The sequence below is a fragment of the Anser cygnoides genome, chromosome 5, assembly GCF_040182565.1.
Source record: "Anser cygnoides isolate HZ-2024a breed goose chromosome 5, Taihu_goose_T2T_genome, whole genome shotgun sequence".
Taxonomy (NCBI): domain Eukaryota; kingdom Metazoa; phylum Chordata; class Aves; order Anseriformes; family Anatidae; genus Anser; species Anser cygnoides.
This window is the reverse complement of record NC_089877.1, coordinates 20021023-20044193: the sequence shown is the minus strand read 5'-3', so window position 1 is coordinate 20044193 and position 23171 is coordinate 20021023. Positions and strand designations below refer to the sequence as shown.

Genomic DNA, 23171 nt, shown 5'->3' with positions numbered 1-23171 from the left:
ATTGTTACTGCTTCACACCTCCTGCTCTTAAAGCTTTCAGCAGTTGCATCTTTCACATTAGCTCTAGGTGTAAAAACCTTGCATGCTTGAGTACACCTGGCCAGTAGGCTTGGGGAGCTGGGTGCCAGACAGCAGCAGATGAGATGGAGGTAAGTCAGAGATAGCCAGTTTTCCCATTTTGTAGGTACTTGAGGGAGAACTCTTAAGATCTCCTGAGTCCCATAGTTTTAATTTGACCACTGGGTTACGCTTCCATTATTTAGCTGGTTCATTTCCTGCCCTTCGGATTTGAATGACACACATTTTTTGTGTGCAAATTCCCTGTCTCAGAATAAAGGCAAACAGGATGCTTTCATTACCATCCTAAAACTGCATAAATACCAACAATCTCTGTGTGTCTTTATGTGCCAAAAAATCCCCCAAAGGATCTTAGTAAAACTAAAGTGCTCTAAAATAAGGAAATGCTCAAATTCAAGTAACCTATGCAGCATTAGTTTGGCATCTCTGCGTTAAATGCCTTATGGTAAGGATTTAGCAATTACAAGGGAAACACACTAATTTTCCAGTAATAATGGCAATCTTTTCATGTATTAGTGATAAAGATGCTTCGTGCTCAGTCATCAGTTTTCTGCTGCTTTTGCTAGTGGAATAACTGAAGTTATAGGTTTTTAATACACGTAGAAATAAGGCATACATTTTAAAATGCGTTACATAGACATTTGCTACCAGGAAGGGTATTTGTGAAATTTTGTGACTCAATTTTAGATTCCTTTCCAGGCTTTAGAGGTAGAGAGCTTATTTAGCGGGTAAACCTCATCTTCATAAACTCGGATGCTTCCCTGCTTTCCACCACCAGTCTTCTTGTGCCAGTGCTTACACCTTTACACCTTATGTCTTTTTTTTCTTCACTCTGCTGAAATGTAGGAAGAAACAAACTGTTTATATACTTTTGATGCTGAGGCTAGGTGAGGAGTCTGCATTTGTGGAGAAAACCTTGGCTGGCCTCCTCTAGTCCTGGCTGCAGCCTGCTCGGGGTGAATGGGCTGCAGCAAACTCAAACATATTTGCTAAGGAGGACTTGGCTGTAGTTTTTCTAAAGGCTTATGAGTTATTCTTGGAAAGTGGTTTCCCTGCCAAGCTGTAGTTCCACACTGCAAGTCTAGAGCTTCTTAAAGAAAATATTTTTTTCTTTTGTTTTTAAACATGAGCAAAACAGTGTATTTTTCTGTAACCTCCTTCTGGGAAATGTCTGAACTGTTGAGACTGAAATTTTCCAAAACAGCGCAGCCAGAGGCATGCCTCTGGTATGTTAAAGTCTTTGGGATTTAAATGATTACTGATTTGGTGCTAGAAACAGTCTTGTCCTATGCATGCATGCCTTTTAAAAGCTTTCAGCATTGGTTCCTCTGAGCTTGCTCCTGATGACATTCTCTGCCAGAAGTCAACTTGATAGGGCAAGCGTAGTATAATAAAGCAAGTTTTGTTTAGTTGAAGTTGTTACTCATGCTACTGTATGCCTTTCTAAATATGTAAGGCTAAATACCACATTGCCCTTTTACAGAAAACTATCATTTTGGCCTTTATTGGTTCTCTGTTCTTTGAGCCACTTATTGGTTGCCTGACAGATGAGAGGTCTTGCAGAGGGTGTAAGCAGTCAGTCTTGGATTAAAAGTAACTTTCTGACCAGAGGATGTGATTCTCAGTGAAATCAACAGATGTAATTAGATAACAAACCTCTAAGTTAGGGAAAGGATGGTCCTAATTATTTGGAAATATTTTCACATTTCCATCATCCTTACCTGTGTGTGCTCTAGTTTCTTTTTCAGCACTGCATTGCACTTATTTTGTACATGGTCTCTTTCATTTCTTTTCTGCTTGAATTCTTCAGCTTCCCCATTTCCTTAGGATCTGAAAACTCTTTTGGCTTAAAGAGTGACAATGCTTATTTTTAGCTTAAGATTTATTTATTTATAATAATTTCAGTACTGATTCCCATATGTGAGCTGCAGAATTTACATTTTTCTTACATTTTTTTCCTATGAAAGGAGCTACTTGACTGTAAATTAGGAGTTGTTCTTGTGGGAGCATTCAGAAAAAGAAGGTTTTAATGATGAGTATGCTCTAGGAACACAGTCCGTATTCATTCCTGTCTTTCTGGCAGAATCCTGTGTATCTCTCTGTGTGGCATTATTACCTGAGTGACATTAAAGTAAGTTATCTTCTGCCTGTCTCTGTTTATATAGGTTTATTTTTAACATTTTGTGGAATGCATCAAAAAAGTAAAATAACAATATAGATGTCACCCTGCCAGTCTTTATCAGTTCAATGAAACAAATTGTAATGTCAATAAATCAGGTTGAAAAGGAGCTCTATTAAATTCAGCAGAGTAAAATATACTTGTTTGTACTAGTTACAGGTCTGTCCCCAATTGTATCAGTTCAGTGATAGCCTACATAGGAGAATCTGTATGAACAGCTATAAAGATAGTTAATGCGTTCCTTAAATGCACTTTGAAATGCATTACTCTGAAGTTTCAATGGAGCACTGTCAAGTAAAATAAAATTTAATTGTGTTCCACAGACATTAATGCATTCTTGGAAGGACAGATTGTCCATAAGATGTGTCTGCTGTGGTGGCCTTAGAGTTTTCTCAGCTCTATATTTCTGAGCTTTTCCTAAATGTATGGCCTCAGTTCTGTGCAGGACTAGTTTCTTCAGTTTTCAGGAGAAATTTTTGTCTTTAGCCAGCAGGTACGTGCTGAAAAGTGATGTACAACAGAAAAACTCAGTGCATTGAAATGGGAAGGAGATTAATAAATTGGGAGTAATTTAGTAAAGTGTGTTACAAATAAGAAGCCACACTTGGGTACTGAAACATGTTGGTAGTTATTAGATAGCGTTTAGTCCTTTTTTCTGTAGAGCTGGCGTGGTAATACGGTAATTCTCATTAAAGTGTTACAGTAGTTACCCCTCGTCAAACGTGGAGCAAAAGGAACTCTGTCTTCTTCCAAAGGTTTCAAAAATTGAAAAATATCTTTGTGATTTTTCTGAATCCAGTCCGATGAGGTTAAATGACCCCTTGGGTGGAAGGCCAGACCGTAGTCTGTGTTTGCCCTGCATACTCAAAAACCGTCATAGGTTAGGGCTTTGGTAGCTTGTAAATTTTGTGGTGATTCCTCTGAATTTATTTAAGAGTGAATTGTTAGTGTTTTAGAGTACGAAAAGCGTACAGTAAACAGCAATGTGTATGTACAGATATCCTATATTCAGAGTTTATTCTACCTGTTACTGTCAATTTCTGTTTGTCAAATGGTTACTGTGAGAAACATTAGTATGTTTTGTAAATGTTTGTTTAAAATTAATGTGAATGAAGGTTTATTAAAATAAGAAAAGGTGTTGGTAGATAATTCAAAGTCACTGGTATTCAAGAAATGTAAATTATTATTTTTTTAACATATGCCACCTCTTGGTCTTCAAGCATATTCTACCTAACAAGCGGAAGCTCCTAAATAGCCATTATCAGTTGAATCCAGATTCATTTCAGCAATGTTATTTTAACAGGAGGATTACTCTGTTATTTTGTTACTTCCCTGTTTAAGTTTTCTCTACTACCTGCAAACTGAAGATAATACTGGGTAGGGTACTAGTCTCTCAGTGCCGATGGGCATCCAGCCATCTGAAAAAAAAATCTGTTGGTCATCACTTTGAGGAATAATGGCAAAAAACAAACAAAAAAACCCTGTTTTGTTGCAGTGAGGATGGCTTTACATTACGAACTCTTAGGAAGACTGTGTTCCTGTACATTACAAAAGGCACCTACGTATTCTGAGTTGGGCTTTGGCCATTCTAGAGTGTTTGAATAAACATGTGGATATGTGTATGTGAACACGTATGTGAACATTTGAATAGAGACTGATAGATCTGGGGTGAGAGGTGTGGTGTGTGTAGTGGATTAGCTTGTCTAACAGGCAGCTCCTGCCCGCTGCTGGCTCACTCCCCTCCTCAGCAGGATACGGCAAGAAAGTAGGAAGAATGTGAACAGGAAAGCTCCTGGGTTGAGATAAAGTTTATCAGTTAGTGCTGTAGGCTCAACTTGGGGAAAATTAACTTTAATGCACTGCCAATTAAAGTAATTTGCATTGTGAGAAACAAGAGTACACATAGTAAAACAATGCCATGGAGCACCTCCTCCTCTTCTGGCCTTGGTGCTCCCTCTGCTGTTTCCCACTCCTTTTAAAAGAAAAAGGAGTGTTTCCCATTCCCTTTAAAATAAAAAAGGGCATTTTCTGCCCTTTAAAGATAGTTTTTAGCAGAGGCACAGCCAGTGGGGCTGGTGCTAGGTTGGTTGTGGAGCTGCCTGGACCAGGCCGCAGCCGGCTGTGGTGGCCTGGGGCAGCCCCGGCCTCTCCTCACAGAGGCCCTGCTGCCCGCACCTCGCCTCAGCAACCCGCAATCGCAAAAAGGGGTTTAGCTTAGGATATTCAGTCATTTGTTCTTAAAGCCAGTCATTAATGGTTTGTACCGTCTGCATTGGTGTGATTTCTGAGTGTTAGGGATCTAGTGAATCAACTTTTGAAGTGATTTTGTACGTGCTGAGTAACTCTCCACACAGTGCCGGCCTGCAGCACGAGAGGGGGGCTTGCGCCTGTGTGAGAGAACAGGGCTGAAGGGCAGCAGAAGACTTTGTCCCATCTCAGGAAACCATGTCTGATGAAATTCAGAGATGACTGCATGCTTTTTGTCTACCGAGCATACATATTACCTGCATGTACTGATCAGTTGCTGCCAAAGACCGAGTAATGGCTGTTTCTCCATCCTTTCCTTCAGCGCATCCGTAGGTATGCCTTCCTCTCCTCTTTGTAGCTGTGGGTATTTACAAAACTTACAGAAGCTGCATTGTCTTACAAACATCTATACTTGCTGCCAAGTTCAGAAAGTGAATGGGTTTTAAATTGTGTGGGGAGGAGGCACCTATGGATGGATGGGTAGATATGATTGTCACACAAGCCTCATCTTCATAGGAAACCATGCTGAAATAAACTGTGGTAATTTAATTGCAAAATGATAAAAAAAAAAATCACTTTGCAGTTTTGACGAATTTTAAGTGCATATGATACAGTTTATTCTGGTCATAGTTTACATTGTGTCAAGCCTCCTTTGGGGACTCTACCTGTTCAGGCTATAATAGTATTTTACTATCATTGCTTTCGTTTAGATAATCCTACAACCCAATTTCTACTGAGGTATTTTAAATCACAAAAATCTTTAACTTCTTGATCTTTCAGATATCCTTTGCCTTTTCATTAGTACAGATCTTGGTTAGAATTTACTCTCCTTAATGACAATTTCTAGAGCAATTTTACTTGTTCAGATTAACCCTCATGTTTAACTGATTAATAACATACCTTTTATTTACAAGCGTATACACCCAAAGATCACAAAATATAACATTAAACAAATCAAGGGCATTAACTGTTTTGTTTGCCTTTGAGATCACCTTTCAAGGTGATGCATAAATAGTATCGTTGGAGGTGGAAACACTGGAATTGCCCATTTCAAATCACTCGTGCTTTTAAAGGTAAGTTTTAGACTTTCGAAAAGCTGATCAGGTTCACAATCAGCTGTTTTTTCCCTGTGCTATGTCATCACAACAGGATGTATAATGTTCTATGGCATTGTGCTCTCGCAGCCCTGAAAGCCATCCATACCCTGGGCTGCACCAAAAGCAGCGTGGGCAGCAGGGCGAGGGAGGGGATTCTGCCCCGCTGCTCTGCTCTTGTGAGACCACACCTGGAGCCCTGTGTACAGCTCTGGGGCCTTCCAGTACCTAAAGGGGGCTACAGAAAAACTGGTGGGGGACTCTTTGTCAGGGAATTTGGTAATAGGACAAGGAGGAATGGTTTTAAACTGAAAGAGAGTAGGTTTAGATTAGAAATAAGGAAGAAAGTCTTCACTCAGGGGATGGTGAGGCACTGGAACAGGCTGCCCAGAGAAACTGTGGATGTCCCATTCCTGGGAGTGTTCAAGGCCACATTGGATGGGGCTTTGAGCAACCTAGAGGTGTCCCTGCTTCTAGTAGCGGTGTTGAAACTGGATGATCTTTAAGGTCCTTTCCAACCCAAACCATTCTATTATTCTACCTTCTTCCTAACGTGCAATTCCTAATGTGTGTGAGGCTAAAAAAAGGCCATTTTTAAAGAGCCATGGTTGTAGTATAGTGTCCTGTACCTTGCTCAGGTTCCCCAGGGATGGTTAAAAGAGTGCTCTGATAAGAAACTTTTGTTCCCTCATCTTATGGAACCCTTGTGACAGAGGAGAGGAATGGATGGGCCAATGTGAGTCACAACAGTTGGAGAAAGTGGAGGCAGCGCCCAGACTTACCCAAAGTACCAAGCTCTTTCCTGATGTGCCTGGGGAACCACTTACCTCTGGCTCTGTACGACCTACAGCCTATGCAATCTACATGCCACCAAATGAAAGCAGAAGAAAATCATTTCTATCCCAGAGCATAGTTACTTCTTTCCTTCATCTGGCAGGATACTTTTTCCTGTTTATCTTCACCCTGCCTCTTTGGCAAGAAGTACACCGTCAGTTCTGAATTGCTATAACCTTGTCTGACTGACAAGGACAGAAAGAACTGCGTAATGCTTTCTCCTCCTCGGGAAGCTCCAGTCTAACATTTGCTGGAAGCGTTGCTCACAGGGAAGTAAACCGGGATGCTTCTGTGGTGAGGAAATCTTGCTTTTAATGGGGCTGCATCAGCACTTCTAGTGCATTAATATTTTTATTAGACTGTATACTGAAGTACTGGGAAGGACGTGCATTAGTGTGGATCAGCATTTCTGAGCTGTGGTTGTGTTTTATAGAGGTTATCAACAAGACACTGCGTTTGAAAGCTCTGTTGATCTGTATCAGCAGTTCAGTGCATTAGTGATTCATGCAAATGCCTAGGCCCTGGTATCCAGGGAGAATAGGGATGTGTTGCTGTGTGTCGCTAATCCAAGTATTATTATCAGCCTTTGGCTTGAAGCTGAAGTTCAGAACTTGGTGGATATTGATTATCTGATGAAAACTTTTTTTGTTTAATTTAATTTTTTTAGTGAAAAGGGGGAAATGAACATGGCAGTGAGTGATTATTTTTGCTTTTGAAATTTAATATAGTAAACAGGGAATCTTTTTGGAGGAAGGTAGAAATATATTCAAGGAGCAGCTATACAAAAATCCACTCAACTTTTAAGGATTGTATATGGCATGGTATCAGTTAGGAGTGGAACCAAAAATTCAAGTGGAAGATACCTTGACTGGAGTGAGTGAGACAGGTAATTGTTAAGGTCTGAGATGAGGGACACGTGAACTGGGTCCTGGGTCCTGTCTGGTGTTGAGGGGAAGATGCAGAAAGGAACAAAATCTCAAAACCCAAGAGTATAGGGGAGGAGACAGAACTGAATCCTGTCCAGAAAGGTCACAAAGAGTCCGGTAATAAATAAAAATATATTATGTTATTATATATATATGTATTCCTTTCAGATGTTACAAAAAATAGTCTGATAGGAATGGGTACTTGAGACCAAGAGAAACCGAAGTCATTTCTGATTTCCTGTGTAAGAGAATGCAGTGCAGAGATCCCACTGTAGGGATTCAGGGATGCATAGTGCTGAATTCTGTCCCTAGGTATGGGCACAAATGTCCCATTAATGGGGATATTTTTGTTCATATCCAAACATTGTTTACAGATTTTTAAGAAGTACAGAATTTTTTTTCTGCTTTTGCTTAAAGCTTTGACATATTCAGTCCCGTTGAGCACCACGTTGGCAGAATGTGATGTGCAAAAGAACAAAGTCCACAGAGGGTTAGTGCTAAAGATCCTTCAGTGCTTCTTATCCAAATAAGAGAGGCCACACTTCACGGTTTCAGTACAGATTTTCAACATGGGAGGAAAAAAAAAAAAGGAAAAAAATTCCACATTTAATTTTATTTCTCCTTTTTTGGTCAGTTCAAAAGGTAACATTGCTGTCTCCTGTGATTTCTTCAGAATTTCAGGACACTTTCACCAACACCCTGTTTCAGCTTGTATTCAAGTCCCAGTGGAGTCATGGCACTTCAGTATGAGTTTTAATTTAAATGTGCTCTCAGTGTTTTGCTTTGGTTCCCTGTATCAACTCTTTTCCTTAATAGGTGTCTATTATGCTATTTCCATCTTGCCTTTCAAAATCCAGGCAAAACCAGAGTATGTTGACTTGTAGTTTGTCCATATTTTGGCGCTGTAAACAGGTGCAAAAGCTCTAGGTTCTTTTAAAACTTTAAGTTCTTGTGACACAGATGAAATGAAAATGTGTAGGCTCTGTAAAGAGGACACCTGGGAAATCAGGCAGGCTGCATCTCGTAGTGGATGCATTAATCCTGCTATTTCCACTGCCGAGTCTGATTCTACTGGATATAGATTAACTTCATGGGCCATCACCTAAAGAGGTACTGAAGGATCGACAGGTTACTACCAGGGGCTTTGGAAAGTGCTCTCTCAAATGCCCATTGGAGAGCATGGGAATTTAGATGTGTTGCTTCTTTATGGGAAACCAAGAGCCGATCTGTCAGCCTTGGCTGCAAAGCAGCCGTCATCTGGGGGCTTTTTTTTCCCGTATCCCCCATCAGGGTAAGCAGCAGCAACGGCAGGAGCAGCAGCAGCACTGCCACTCTGTTTTTTTTTTCTTTCTCTTGAGCTCCTTTTGCTGTGCTTTTGGGATATCAGATGCATACTGGGTATTCAGAGAAAGATTACGCTGTTGCTGGCATGCTGTTCAAAAAGGCAGAGTGATCCAGCGCACTTGCCTTCATGTGTCTGCATCAGCATGGTGCCTGCCTCTGTGTTGCCAAGCCCCGAACAAAACAAGGAGTTCTTTTCTCTGGTTCTCCTTTGCAGCCCTTTGGAAGTGCCTGGTTGAGGTGCTCATCATTTTAATGTGCTGGCAAATCACTTCAGCAGACTCAGAAACTCTCTGTAACCCTCCCTCTACCGGGTCACTTCTGTTTGGGTATCTCTGTGTGCAGAGACTGCAAGCAGGACATACGTAATGTAGGAGTGCACAGGGATTGTTTATCGGCTCATGCATACGGTAGAGAGCTGGGACAGAAGCGCTAGCAGGCCAGGCCGGCAGGACATCAGTAAGTTCTCCAGTGCTGGTGCAGAGCTCCGATGTGTGCGGGTTCGTTACCAGTTAGTCATCAGCCAGGTGGGCAAGGGCTGGCATGCACTGCTCCTTCAGCTGAGCTGCTCCCTGACCCATCTTGCTGAGTTGCCGTCCCTGATTCTCCTTTTTCCTTAGGGTTTTATAGCTTCTCATGTCAGTGTTTTTCTTGAGTCACTGGCTAGTAGCGTTTCCCCAGTTTCATTTCTGTCTGCGTTTCCGTCTTGCTTGGCTTTAGCTTATGGACTGTCTCACAACCCAATGACCATTTTTTCACAAGAAAGCTGAGCCCAGATCTCGTGGCTGTCCTGCACCAGGCTGGGTGCAGGCATCTGAACCGCAACATTGGAACTTTAAAAATGCTCTTTTTTCTACTTTTTTCCCCCATATGATGTGTTTAGCAGTATTTTGGCTAACGTTTTCTTTTGCTCGTTGAAATGATTTCCTGAAAAGCGTGTCCTTGTCCACATACTAAGTGAACAACATCAAACCTCTTGCGGTGCGTGTAGAAGAACTGGACTGAATCTCCACTGTGGGTATGCAGGTAGAGGAATAAATGGCATGAGTGTCAGTAATGGGAACGAAGGAGTGAAGCTTGGCAAAGATCACGAGCAGACATGAAAAGGGGTGCTTTAAAGTGTGCAGAGAGCAGTGGGATTGGAGAGAGCCTTTGAGCATCTCAGATAGCAAGAATCCATTGAAAGTGCTCAGAGACTTGAAAAGGAAAACATACCGAGGGTCCCGCGCTTGCAGAAGAGAGGCTGTCCCAAGTGAAACATCTGAGTGAAGGCCTCCAAAGATGGAAGTCAGAATCAAACCTGATTTGTATTTCTCAGGTTTGCCTCTCACATCTACTGTTGTACTTTAAGAATGAAAAAATACGATGTCTTTTGTGGCTGGAGGTGACCCTGACTACTTAAGCTCTTTTTTTCTTTATTTTATCTTTGCCATCATCCACACCTTGTGTTCTTCCTCCCAGGTTCATTTTTTATTGAAGCAGGATTTGCATCTTTTGAGCCAGGATTCCCTAAAAAGCAGTTTGTTTTCTGGTTTGTTCTCTGGTCCCTATGCTGTGCTAGTGCTGAGTGCAGCCTGCTTGTCCCCGCTGTGGAAATGTCAGCTTTGCAGAGGTTGTCCTCCGGGAGCACGCAGGTGAGAGTGCTCCTGGTGCTGCCAGGTGATGCTGATTTCTTTGGAGAAATGCTGCCAGGCAGTCAGTTGCAAGGGAAATGATGACACAGAATAATCTCCCGATGAGAACTCATATCAGGAAAGTTTGGCAGCTCCACAGAGCAAGCAAGAAACAGACACTGAGATCCTGAGTGAAAAACAAAATTTAAACAATTCCTTTGTAGAGCCCGGTTCAGGCTGCGCTTTTAGCCTATCTGTGATAGCACTGTGCTTATCATTCAGCTTGGCAGGGCCTGTAATGCTGTCAGAAAGAGCCAGACGTTCAGGTGTGCTCTTGTGGGCACAGAGACACTTAGACACACAAACTAATTAATGTGAGGCTGGGGTTAATCGTGGCAGACATATATCCACATAGGTTTGGAGAAGAGATTCATCTTAATAAACTCCAGAGGAGGCTCTTTCACCTGACTATATCAGGAACGAAGAAAGACTAAACTTTAGGCCTTACGTGCACAAAGCTGGGCAGCGTGAACAACCCGGCAGGTAGACCAGCAAGGTCACAGCGCCTGTCTGAGGCTGTGAGCATGACTTACAGGAGAGGAATGCCCCTCAGCCTGCAGAAACGGGTACACCTCTGGACCTGTGTGACTGGTTCCTCAGATCTGAGTAACCGCTCCTTGCTCTTCCTACGTGCTTTGCTAATACAGAGAGCAAATAAAATACCCAAAGGAGCTAGATAAATTGAATTGTGAAACAGTGATTCTTCTCAGTCCAATCTGTTGTCTGTTTTTCCTGTTGTCTGTACAGTAAATTGAGTGTTATTTACGTGCTCAAGAGCACTAAAGGAAAAAGAGACATTATGGTAAATAATTCTGTACTCAGACGCTCAATCAGAGATCTCTATATTAAGCCCAAAGACCAGATAGTCTGAAGAGTTGCTTTTCTCAGGAAATTAAACTATGCTACTGGCAGAGAGCAGCAGAGATGAGAAACGTATTAATTGAAATACGTCCAGACGATTCTATCAGGCAAACTATGCACTGTGCAAAGGAGATAGGGGAAAATAAAATAAAAATTCCCCCAAGGCTCTCAGAAAATTCCTTTTCAACTTGAGATCAAGTGGATCTGCATGCTCTTGAGTATCCAAGTAACGCTCAGCAGCCAGCCCTGAAGAAGAAGGACTCTTTCGCAGAGCACAGCAGCAGCTCTCCATCCAGTGCCCACAGCTTTAGTTGCAGCCGCTGTGGTGCCTCAGGGCAGGAAGAAATGCTCGGGCAAGGGAAAGGCACAGTGTGCCTCAACAACCAGGCACCGGTGGGAAAATCCTTCTCAACTCTGGCTGCAGAGCACGCAGCCGTCAGCGCCAGCAAGGTTCTCAGGGAGCTTTTAGCTCAATTTCCCTGTCCTCTGTTCCCAGCCATTTAGGCCAGAATGTTTCTCCCAGAAGCAGCATTAAGGTACATATTTGAGCGTCTCCAGATCCGAGTAAGCTTATCACCTCTCCTGGTAATCGGTTTTAATAATTAATTATACTTTTACTGACAAATCTTACCCTGTTTCAAGGTTAAATCCGACTAACTTTAACTTGCAGTCCATGGATCTTGCTATGCCATTATCAGCGGGATTAGAAAGGCTGCGCTATCAGATCTCTGTTCTATGAAAACAGTGTTTCACAGTGTTCAATATCCTAAATACATCAAAAGCTCCTTAATTCTTACATTTTCAGGGTGAGCCTTTCAGCTCCTAGAACACTTCCATGATCCTCAGCTTAGGATCATTTGCTTTCAGGTGGCCACAACCACCGTGGTGGCTGTAGAGCAGAACTGAATGCACCGCTGTAATAATGATCCTCCCAGCGCTGGAAGACGGGAGTTGCTTCTCAAGGTTGTCAGCCTCTGTAGCAGGCAAGCTTGCCCTTTTTGCTGGTTTGCTGTTCTCAGAGGTTGTTGTTTAATGGCTCTCTGCTAAAACCACCGAATCCTTCTCTCAGTCACTGTTTCTGCAGTCTTTCATGAGACAGACCTAGTACTTGCTGTTCCCACAAGCATGAGCTTCCCAGAGGGTGTTAGTCGTGTTCAGTGATGACTGTTTCTGTAGGTCAGAGCTGCTGCTGTGGGAGGAAGGTCTGTGCTGAGCTCGAGAGTGAAGGGAGGTGTGGAGAGACAGAGCTGGAAAGACACACGAGGATGGGGCCAGAAGAGCTGCCTGCTCCCCGCTGTGCCTGCAGCACAGCTCCCTAGCAGCTGGTTTAGGTCAGGCTTTAACCGGTTGCTCTGTGTTTCTTCCAGGCAATAAGATATAGTAGCAAGGTTAGAAATATAAAGAAACGCACATTAAGTCCCAGAACATGAAGAAAAACTGCACTCACATACACTTGGGAAGGCTGCCTTCCAGAGTGTATCTATAACTTAATCAAAACTACATGAAATAATGGGGGAAATAGTTGGGATGAAATAGTCATACCCATTTGCAAATCAAATATTTAAAGGTTTAGCAGATAGGAAAGCTAATCACTGCTCAAATTGACTTACTGAAAACTGTGAGCATCGTTTATGCAATGATAACACATGGTTGGAACCAGCGATGAAGCAGAAATATGGTTTGCCAAATTTAACACAAATATTGAGCAAAAAAAATCTGTGTTAAGAATTTTTTGATCTCTTCATTATGTGATACCGGGACAGAATGGTCACAGGCTGGAGTAAAGCAGGGTGTGATTAAACCACTTCATACTCAACTCTGAATTTTTAAGCAGGGAAGAGAAGGCATTATATAGTTATTGCTAAACCACTCATGCACACGTGTCTGCCATGAAATCCGGGGTTTCTGGGTTTCTAACGGTTTGCAGGAAACTGTGCAGTAGGGCATTTGTAAATCTAGTGAGGATGTTTTTTGAATTATTACCTAGGAAAGGTTTTTTTGTGGTGGTGGTGTTGTTTTTTTTTTCTTCTAACAGTGTCATCCATTAAGAACGTAATAGATAAAGCCCTTCTGTATAATAGCCATGGGAATTCTGGCTGGTTGCCTCTGCAGTCTTAATTCACCTCTTTGTGCTCAGGCGCTTTGATACAGACTCAAATGAGGTGCTCACAGTTCTGTTTTGTTCCACAGAGCCTTCCTCACGCAGGACACGGGGGAAAGTTGCAGCGTTGTGCAGGGAATGAGCCTGATCTCCGCAGAGCCCTTAGCCTGTTTGCAAACTCTGCGGTGAACGAGGCCAGGGATTGCTGAGAGGCAATGGATGAGGCTGTGCAATGCCAAAGTATTCAGAGCCACAGTTTGCACGTTCCTAATGATGCGGGTACTTGGTGGGATGTAGGCTAGGCCAGATTTGCATAAATGCTGAGCATTCCCAGCTGCAAGTGCATCCACTTGGATCTGTGCTCTGCGTGTACAGGGGGCCATAAAAATGATAAATACATTGGAAAAGCACACTCTGGGGATCTCAAGTTTGTTGATTAAATGTAGAGTTTTAGCTGTTTCGGCTTTACTTGCTGCTAGCTTTCCTTCCGTGTCTGCCAAAAAAAAGATTGTACGAGTGCCAAATATTGTAATAATATTGAGACAAAATGTGAACTTTGCTGCTGCTAGTTAGTATTACAAAGACCTGGAGGGGTGGTGCAGTCAGGACTGGGTTTTCATGGGTGTGCAGAAGTCAGATGCGGTGCAGCACATTGAATGTGGAGGTTGAGAAGAACTGCCAGGTGACTACAGAGTCACTAAGTGAGCCAGGATTCCTACGGAAAGAGTTTTTGGCAGTGCGTCCCAATGCACGTGCGCTGGAGAGAGACCTCAAGTGCGACAGGCAACCTGTTATTATCTGGCTTTGCAATCCTAGCTTTCATGTGTTGGAGGGTTTTCTTTCTTCTTTTTCTTCTTTTTCTTTTAATTTAATAAAAATATGTCACCGCACTTCCCTGACTATTTGTTTGACAGGAAATAAAGACATTTGTGCCATTAATGCCTCAGGCAGTCCGGGTGCAGCTGTGCAAGGAGGTAATATTTCTCTGTGATCCAAATGAGTCATTCAGGGAGATTACTGTACACAGTGTCATTCAACATCACTGCTGATGCCTGATGGAATTAATATTGCTATATATATCAATAAGATCAGCAGCAGATAGGTTTGATGTTATTAATAGTATAATTAGCAACTATGAATTTGTGTCGATGTTGCAGTACCTTCACCGTTAGCACATCATGAAAGCTAGCGCTGTTAGGCAGCGGATGACAGGTGCTGAGTCAATGAAACACCTGCTTGCAGATAATTGTAGCTTTAGCAGCCACTTTTAGTTTGGTGAATGGTATCCTTTCTTTGTCTAGGGCTTACTGTAATGTCAGGGATATCAAAAGGAGCCATCAGAAAAGACACTTCAGAATCCTCTAATCTAGCTCCAGGGATCTTGCAGGTCTGCTCAATGCAACTTTCCTGCTAGTAGCTGATTTTACCCGTTCCTGAATATTTACAGTAATGGTTCCTGCCCAGCTTCCCTGGAGATGCTATTCACTTTTCTGTTATTCTCCTTAACTTACACTGCCAGCTTACCTACCGACTTCTGAGACAGTAATTCCCTTCTTTCATTTATACATTTATGTTGTTGCCTTGAAGATATTTATAGAATGTGATTGTGTTCCCCTTGAGTCATCTCTCTTCTAAACTATTAGTTCCTCCAGCTCTTCCTTCTGTGTGACCCGTTTGCCTAGTTTTCTGGGTCACTGATGGAGAAGGGGAGCTGCCAACAGTACCTAAATGGAGTATGGGTCAAAGGAGAAGGGACTATAGCTGAAGACTAACCTTGAAATGCATCAGAATTCTTGTGATACCAGAACTGCCTCTCTTACACTCAGTCCCTGCCAAAACTGTTGTAAATTTAACTTTGGTAGATGCTGGTTCACACTGTTGGTTCTCTGTTTAGAAAAAACCTTAAACGTTAAGTGAACCTCAGTTGTTTCAGTTCATCTTTATTGAAATAGGTGTTCACAGCCCTTCTGAATTTAGCTTAGAAAATAAGCTTATCATCTACTCAGGACTTTGATTCAAGAAGGAGGTAACTTTGTACATAGGCCTTTGTGCTAAGGCTGCTTTTACTGTACAGAAATGACGTAGTACAGCTGGTAGGTTTCTTACTAGTTAGCTTAGGTACCGGCTGCAATGCAGCTGAGACAACATGGGGCTCAGCATGACTGTATTTTTCTAGAGTGAAGGTGTGCCACACATATGTATGTCGGTGTGTGTATATATACATACCCTATACTATAACTGTGTGCTTAGTGCAGAGCGTCTTGCTAAAATAAATGTGGGCTACCTACAAAAAATCAGGTGTACAGAGGGAGAGGGCAGGGTCTATTGACCTTGTAAAAATCAAATTTTAAGGCCAAGTATTTTTGTGTTCCAGGATATATTAATTTACTCTGGCATCCCTTCATTATGTCTTCATCATGTGCGTTTGCTACGTTCCAAATAAGATCAAAGGAAAGCAAATCTCTATCATCTTTCAGTTAAATAAATATTTAATTTCAAAAGAATAGGGCAAGCAGTGCATTGGGTGTGTCGTTCAGTCTGAATCTGATGGCCCTGACCTAGTTCGTTGTTTGCACACAGTCCTACTTATGGAACATCCTAAATTACAAATGTGCTTTACTTTGGAAAGCGCTTCAGCAGCAGTATCATGTCAAGTACAATAAAATATGATAGCTCGTATGAGATTATACTGTCTTTGTGGGAATGGTAGAACAATGTCTGCCATAACATAAATGCATCTGTTTCATACACTGCTGCTCCTTCCTTTAGTTCTAATCTGCTTTTCCAGAAGACCAAGGCATCGTGTACCAGCTGAATAATAAGTCTCAGCCTCTATTTGCAGGTGACTCTTTCAAAACGGCTGCCTCAGCTCGTGCGACTTTATCTTGGCAGATTCTCCAAGTGCTATTTGCTTCATATTTATCGTGAAATGCAAAGTATCTTTCTCAGCCATGACTGTGTAAAATATTCCATGCGTGGTAAAAGAGCTCTCTCGGTCGTGCAGTAATCGGCGCTGGGCATTACAGAGCGTCGTAATCCTGGTGCTTGTAGTGACCCCCAGGCAGAAACAGCCACTGCTGTCAGATCCATTCTGAATCTCCAGTGTGTACACGGAAAACTATGTGGCTGGTAACTGCTCTAATAAATTTTATGGTGATTGTCTTTATGGCTGCAATTTAACAAAAAGGCAGAAGCTCAAAATACTGAAATCCACAGTACTGGCTTATATCAGTTACTTATTCCATGCAGTTCTTGGTAGACCCTCAGTATTGTTTCTGGGCTAGCTTCTGCTTTAGTCTGTGTCCTGCAGAACTGGGAACTAGCCTGGATGTCGGTTTCCACGCTGACTTTACGGTTGGCATTCCTTAATCTCTAGTGGAAGAGAGAGAAAGAGTCCTATGAGTGCAGCATCAGTATCGTGACACCATTTATGATTCACTGAGGCGAGCTTTTGGGATTAGCAGTGGTGAACACAGAGAAGTGCTTAGAGAAACAGTAGTGTGATTAGAGAAACTTTCATTTCATTAATCAACATACTAGCTATCTCCACTTCCAGACAGGCAAGAAACTGATCTATGGAGCCAAGAAAGTCAATCTGCAGCTTGAGACCTTTCGTAACTGTGCAAAGAACAAAAGACCATCCTCGCAAATCTTATAATAGGGCCTACTTTTCACTGAAGCATTGATCTTCATTTCTTTAGGGACGAATCGGGACAGCCTAAACATATATGTAAGCGTGAATGTCGTTGTTGTCATGAATGTGTGCTGAAGTATAATGAGAGCGATGTAAAATATATGTCAAAAACAAATGCTATGCACGCCCTCCAGATTTTATCTGCTCTATATCAACTTCTTTTGCACGTTAATGCTCCTTGTGTCCTGATTAGGGGTGCAACCTCATAGTGATTATGCCATAGATTAGGACCAGTGAGTGAGAAAACTCCACAGAAACACACACACACAAAAGCAACAAGAGTAACATCATAAACCACAATCTGCTTCTATAGGTGTTACTCATAGGAAAATATCGCAACTCTTCACACTGTTATTTTCTGTGTATGAAAACATATCTATTTTAATTTAGATCCTCTCCTCCTCTTTCCATCAAAGGAAAACCAGGTATTTTGAGAGCCTCTTCTTCTTACCTGCTTATTAAAATATATTAGCAAACATTAACAGTGTTATAAACAAACACATTTCAATCTGTCCTCCCCTGATAAGGATTAACACACGCCAGGCATTCTTTCTCTGTTCGTAGCTGCCTTAGAAACCAGTCTTTGTGGCAAACCTGTAAACCAGTGATTCAGGCTGCTCTGCGCTGTACCTACTGCTGAATTGTCTGGGAGCTTTGCCTGGAAACTCAGCCCCGCTTCTGCAGCACTACAGCAGGGGGGAGTCCTCCTAAGTTTTCGTGACCAAGGCAGATATATCAGCAGCCCAAGCCAACGGAGGAATCATCAAACAAATTAATCCAAGCAGAGCCCGGTTATCTGGCAGCACAGAACCAGGGACCTGTAGGTGTAATGGAGACTGCAGAAACACGAATAGCTGGCTTCCCTCTGAATGAGCAGAATTTGTTGAATGGCCTTCTTGTGCTGCACGTTGCAGTGATTATTGCGGTCAATCATTGATCTTGTTGGTGTTGTGAACAAACAATGTTGTGGATGCAGAACAACAAGGGGAGGCAAGGCTGCTGGGGAATATGTGGGCATCTGGGAGTCTCTGAGCATCTCAGGAAACACTGCTTGTTTGTTAAAATGCTGCTGAAGGACTTGAGCACGAGCTAGACCTTGATGCCAGTCACCCAATGGATTATTTCATTTCCCTGTTGTGCTGCAAGCTTTGGCATCCCTCAACATCAGCAGGGAGACAAAGCAGAGCCTAGAGACACCGAGGGCGTTCTCCAGTGATGCAAGAAGCAGTGAGGTGAGCCGAGCCATCTTCGTAGCATCAGGAATGCAGCAGCTTGGCCACCCCAGGGAGCCAGAGCTCCTCCAGCACTGTTAGGCACATTCTGGAAAGCAGTCATGCTCTGAGAGAAGATGGAAAAGGGGAAAGTGAGGAAGGAGCTCAGTAATGTTAGCATGCACTGTTTGTTCAGGACCTGGAACGCCCATTCAGATGTTGTGTGAGCAGCGAAAATCTGCCCTGCATCCGTACACTGGAGGGAACGTAAATGGATTGTGTGTACCAGCCCTCATTTCTTGGGATCTAATGAATAAGGTTACCTGGGGCTCTTTCTAAGGTGCCTTTATGGCTCTTTTTGATATTTAAAGTCTTTAGTAGGCTCTTCAAGCTGAATCCTCTAGAGATGCATCACAGAAAGCACAAAAAACATTTAAAAAAAAGGAGGTGGGGTGGGGGGAATTCAGTTGTAATTGCAAAAAATAGTAGTAGGATACTTAAATTACTTTCTTAATATCGTTGCTTTTATTTATTTTTTGAGGAGAAAAGGGCCTCTTAGGATGAGGAGACTCCAGAGATGGTATAACTGTGCAGCGCAGACTGAAGCAAAGGTTTCTTTGCTGTTCTATGCTTTCAAGAAGTGTGCGATAAGGTGATGGTTCAGGAAGAGAGGGCTATTATCAGCACCAACCTCTTAGAAACTATTTCATCCTTCAGACCTTTGGTTTCTTTTCAAGTAGCAGGGGGCTCTTTGTTTTCAGTGTCTTTGGGGGAAGTTGCAGAGGGCCTGTCTGAGGGGTAGGAGCAGCCAAAAGAGCCTGGAAGAGCCTAAAAGCCCGAGGCACGGGCTGAGGGGCATAGAGCATGGAGGGAAGCATTGCTAGCAGCATTCAGCAGCACGGCTCCTACGAGCACAAAGCTTCCTTGCTTGCTGTGACGGCCGCTCACAGCAGAAGGCATGAATTGAGGCATCAAAGTCTCTTTGTTTGCTGAGCAGATGGAAATGTTTGGCTACTTTGTGGATTTCTTCTTACCGTCTGGACCGAAATTGCCCTTGTTTTCATAGCATCCAGAATTAATATTTCCCAAAGTTGCCCCTTAAGCAGAGCAAAAACACTCTACAGCGTATTAACAACGCGAACGTAGCGCAGTAAATGGCTTGATACATAACCCAGCGTGGTCATTAGCCAGCTGCGCGCGTACCGCAGCGAGCGGAGGCGGCAGGAGGTAAAGCAGGGGCTGAGCTCCGAAGGTGACGCTCTCCATCCCGAGGGCTAACGGAGCTCTGCTGGCCTGCGCCTTGCGGTGGGCAGCGCTTCTCCATCGGTCCATCCCGAGGGTGCTTTATGCCATTTCCAGAGGCCTGTAAGCCGTGGGCTGGCTCGGCGAGAACAAGCTGATGGTACAGCAGGCGACAGCTCCTGTGTGATAATCACAGATCTGTTGGCCGTGGTAATTCACAAACCTTCCTAACGCGCTGCCAGTCAGAGCTGGGCAGGTTTATGCCTTGTGATTTACTGCCCTCGGAGCTATCTCATACTGGCCTAATGGCTGTATCTACCTATTCATCAAACTGCTTCAGCTCTGTGAAATTAGAGAAAGAGAAAATATTTGATCATAGAGCCTGGAGAGTTTTTGTTAGCAAAAGTTTACAGCCACGAGTTATATTGGCAAAATTTTTACATCCACAACAAGTTATATATGTCATCTTAAGTAAGTGCCAATAAAACTTTTGTACTGTGCCACAGATGCTAGCATGTATTCAGAGCATACCCCAGGACCACCGCTTCTGTTTTAGTATCTGCACTGCCTCTTCAGCTGTGGGAACCCAAGAAATGGGTATGGTGTTGGTCCTGGAAGCTTCTCTCGTGAGCTCTGCTGTGCAGCTGGCACACCTGCGCTCGTCCCTAGGACAACTCCGATGTTTGACTGTGACCCCAGTGGCTGAACACCAGTCGCAGGTGTCCAGGGGCACTTTTGTTGAGCTAGAATGAACGTGAGCCAACTTGTAGTAGTTTACCTAGTAAAAGAAAAAAAAATTAAGGGCTTGCTGATAGTTCATAGGAAGCTCTAAAGATGTTTTGCTGGAGCACAACATAAAATAACGTACAGATGTCCTGGAGATTTGGTTTTCACATTGGAATATACTTTTATGGCTGTTTTTCAATATGAAGGGCACTCTGTCCAGGTATTTTGGAAGGCTGTGGACCAAGAGTTGTTTTTCTTCTTTTTTTTTGTTGTTATGTTTGTCAATGAGTATTTCATTCTCTTCCATGCAAGCACTCGCTTATAACCTGATCCTGTGAGTGCTCACCATGCTAATCATAGCAATGATAGAAATGCTTTATTTTATTGTCTGCTTTTCATCTTTTGACTGCAGATGGTTTAACAAAGGAGGTCACTGTTGTCACTGTCACTTATAGGTAAAGGCACAAGGATGATCATGAAATGTCATAGTCACTCATTCACAATGTATGTGGCAAGCTGAGAAACAAATCCTGTAATTCCAGCATCACAGGCCTGTCTCCCTAACCTCACAAAGTTTGTGAGAAGACTCAGAGGCATAGAGTTTGGAGAAGCTTAACTGCATGCTAAGCCAGTGATTTTTGTGTTGTACACTTTAATTTATGCTGCACAGAAGAGCACAGGGTAGGTCTCTTTTACGGATGCTTCTAAATCTGCCGGACACTCCAATTTGTTCCTGACTACAAAACGTCAATCCTCTGATTCTCTATTTATGATGGAAGGAATACTGAGCTGTTAGCATGATTAGTTGTATAGCAGCCATTTAAAATGTTATATATGCAGGGCTTCATCAGAAGGAGTTGGGGTGTGATACAGAATCCATCTAGTAGAGCCCTAGAAGGAGCTAAGGATGGGTCTGCTTCCGTGTTCCCAGGTGGGGACAAGACAGTTCCAGGAACAGCAAGGCTCTGCAGCCCTCGCAGAGCAGCGCCGTGCCGCAGAGGTGGCACTGTAGCCCTTTGGGAGCAGCTGGTTGAGAAGGACCGGAGGGGAGCGCCGTGGGAAGGCAGACTGATGCAAAGGGAAGGTAGGGTGAAGGGAGAGTCAGGAGTAGGCTGTAGCTGCTTGGCACGTGTTTTTCTGGACCAAAAGCCAGGGGCAGGCATTGGTGGAGGTTCCCCATTCTTCAACCTACACACCTTGACGGCCCCAGAAGTGGTAACGAGTGGTATATCTCAGGCAGAGGTGGGGTTGGACACTGGAGATGTGCCTGGCTGATTTCTGACACAGGTTGGAACTGGACAGGTAAAAAGGAAACAAATCATATCACTTGATAGACAGATTTTTCAGCGATGTTTTGGCTTGGTCAGTTATTGCTTACGAAGTTGAACAGAGTCAAAGAGATTTTTTGAAAGCTCAGTGTGAATTCAGTGAGCAAATAAATAGCAGAGGCAGACAAACATCTTTGAAGGAGCAAAAACATTTCCTGGTAGATAGATACCTGTAAGCAATAAAAGCGGACAAGTTTTCTGTCAGGCCTGACCCTAACTACTATAAAGGAAATGCTGTGAGCTGAAGCTAAAGCTTTCGTGGGTGTTTCATTCAAAGAAGACAAATGGTTTGCCTTTCACTCTGTAGTATCGGACCTTGTGGAGTGCAAATTAGAGATGAGACAATGTTAGATACAGGTTTCTGGAGTATTTGAATTCTAGACTTTGCTCGAGTCTGAAACAAAGGTGGAGTTTCCTAACCCGCGGATGTGTACGTGCTTTCACACCCAAAATGCAGTGGAATTAAGTTGGATTGAGTATTTAAGTTCATCTCGAGTAAAAACCTTCTGTTGTCTTGGGGGGAAAAAATCTTGGAACAGCGGTTCCATGCTACAGGCTCTGAGATACCCACGCTGTATGAGATCATTGTAGGAGGGAGAAGAAAACAAAACAGGAGCTGGCTTGGAGTGAGATTGAGCAAACACCAAGCTGCCAAATGACCATTTTAGTGCTGCAGTTGTTTGCCTCTGCAAAATTTCAAGGACAGCCATCAGACAAGCTTGCTGGAGAGCAGTCCTGTAAAAAAAGGGAGGTTCTGTGGTGGCAGCTTCAGTTTGCAAGAGCTGTGTTTCGAGGTTAGGTAGCATTGCTTTACTAGAAGCAAAAATGCAGATTTTATAATAAGCAATCCTTGTATTTAGTCTGCTACTATTACACCACCTTTTATGAAGCATTCCTGTGTAGGGTTATCTCATACCTGTATGTGCCTCATAGTTCTGTAGGTTACTGTGCTCACTGTATTTTTGTATCCATTCTCTCTCTCCCCTATAAGAGATGCAGGCAGCAGTGGGCAGCTTTATGATGGAAAAGCTGTTGTGCTCTCCCATTGTAATGACAGTAGAGAAAAAACAACTAGGAAAGGTAAAAAAAAAAAAAAAAAAAAAGTCTCTTTTATTTAAAAGACGGTGAATACGTTCCCCTTTATCAGTGGTAACAGGCGTTTCTTGGAGAGACAGTTTCCAAGTTGAATGTTATGTTCCCAGAAGGCACGAATATGACTAAGTTGTAAGCAAGCATTCCCTGAAAACTCCTCTCGGCCCACAGGGTTTGTGTTATTTTTCTTGCTGTTTCATCGTAGAATGCCTCCCTTGTTTCCAAGATCGATTATTATGTTCCTCTGTACCAAAACCCCCTCAAAACCTGAAATCATCCAATCAGACAAGTATTTGTGGCAGAACCACTTAATTTCCCAGAATTTGTATCCAGCATCATAAAGCAGAGCTGGTTCCCTCATGCTTTGGCCAAGGCAAGGGTTCTTCTGGAAACACTGAGTCTTGATATAAACTTGGTTTCCGTAAGTCACGTTCTTTTCAGGTATTTGTTCTGGTGCTCTCACCTCGGCATTAGTCAGTGAGCACTGAAATAGAGCACAACTCACGTGGTGCTTTCCAGGGGCGACAAATAACTCGCAACTGGA

The 23171-nt window shown here is 42.9% G+C and overlaps 1 protein-coding gene across 10 annotated transcripts in view; it reads left to right on the top strand.

The window, feature by feature from the left end:
* The window catches only part of TSPAN4 (tetraspanin 4), a 412293-nt gene that overhangs the window by 282438 nt on the left and 106684 nt on the right, over positions 1–23171 (top strand). The gene's annotated exons all lie outside the window — the stretch shown is intronic.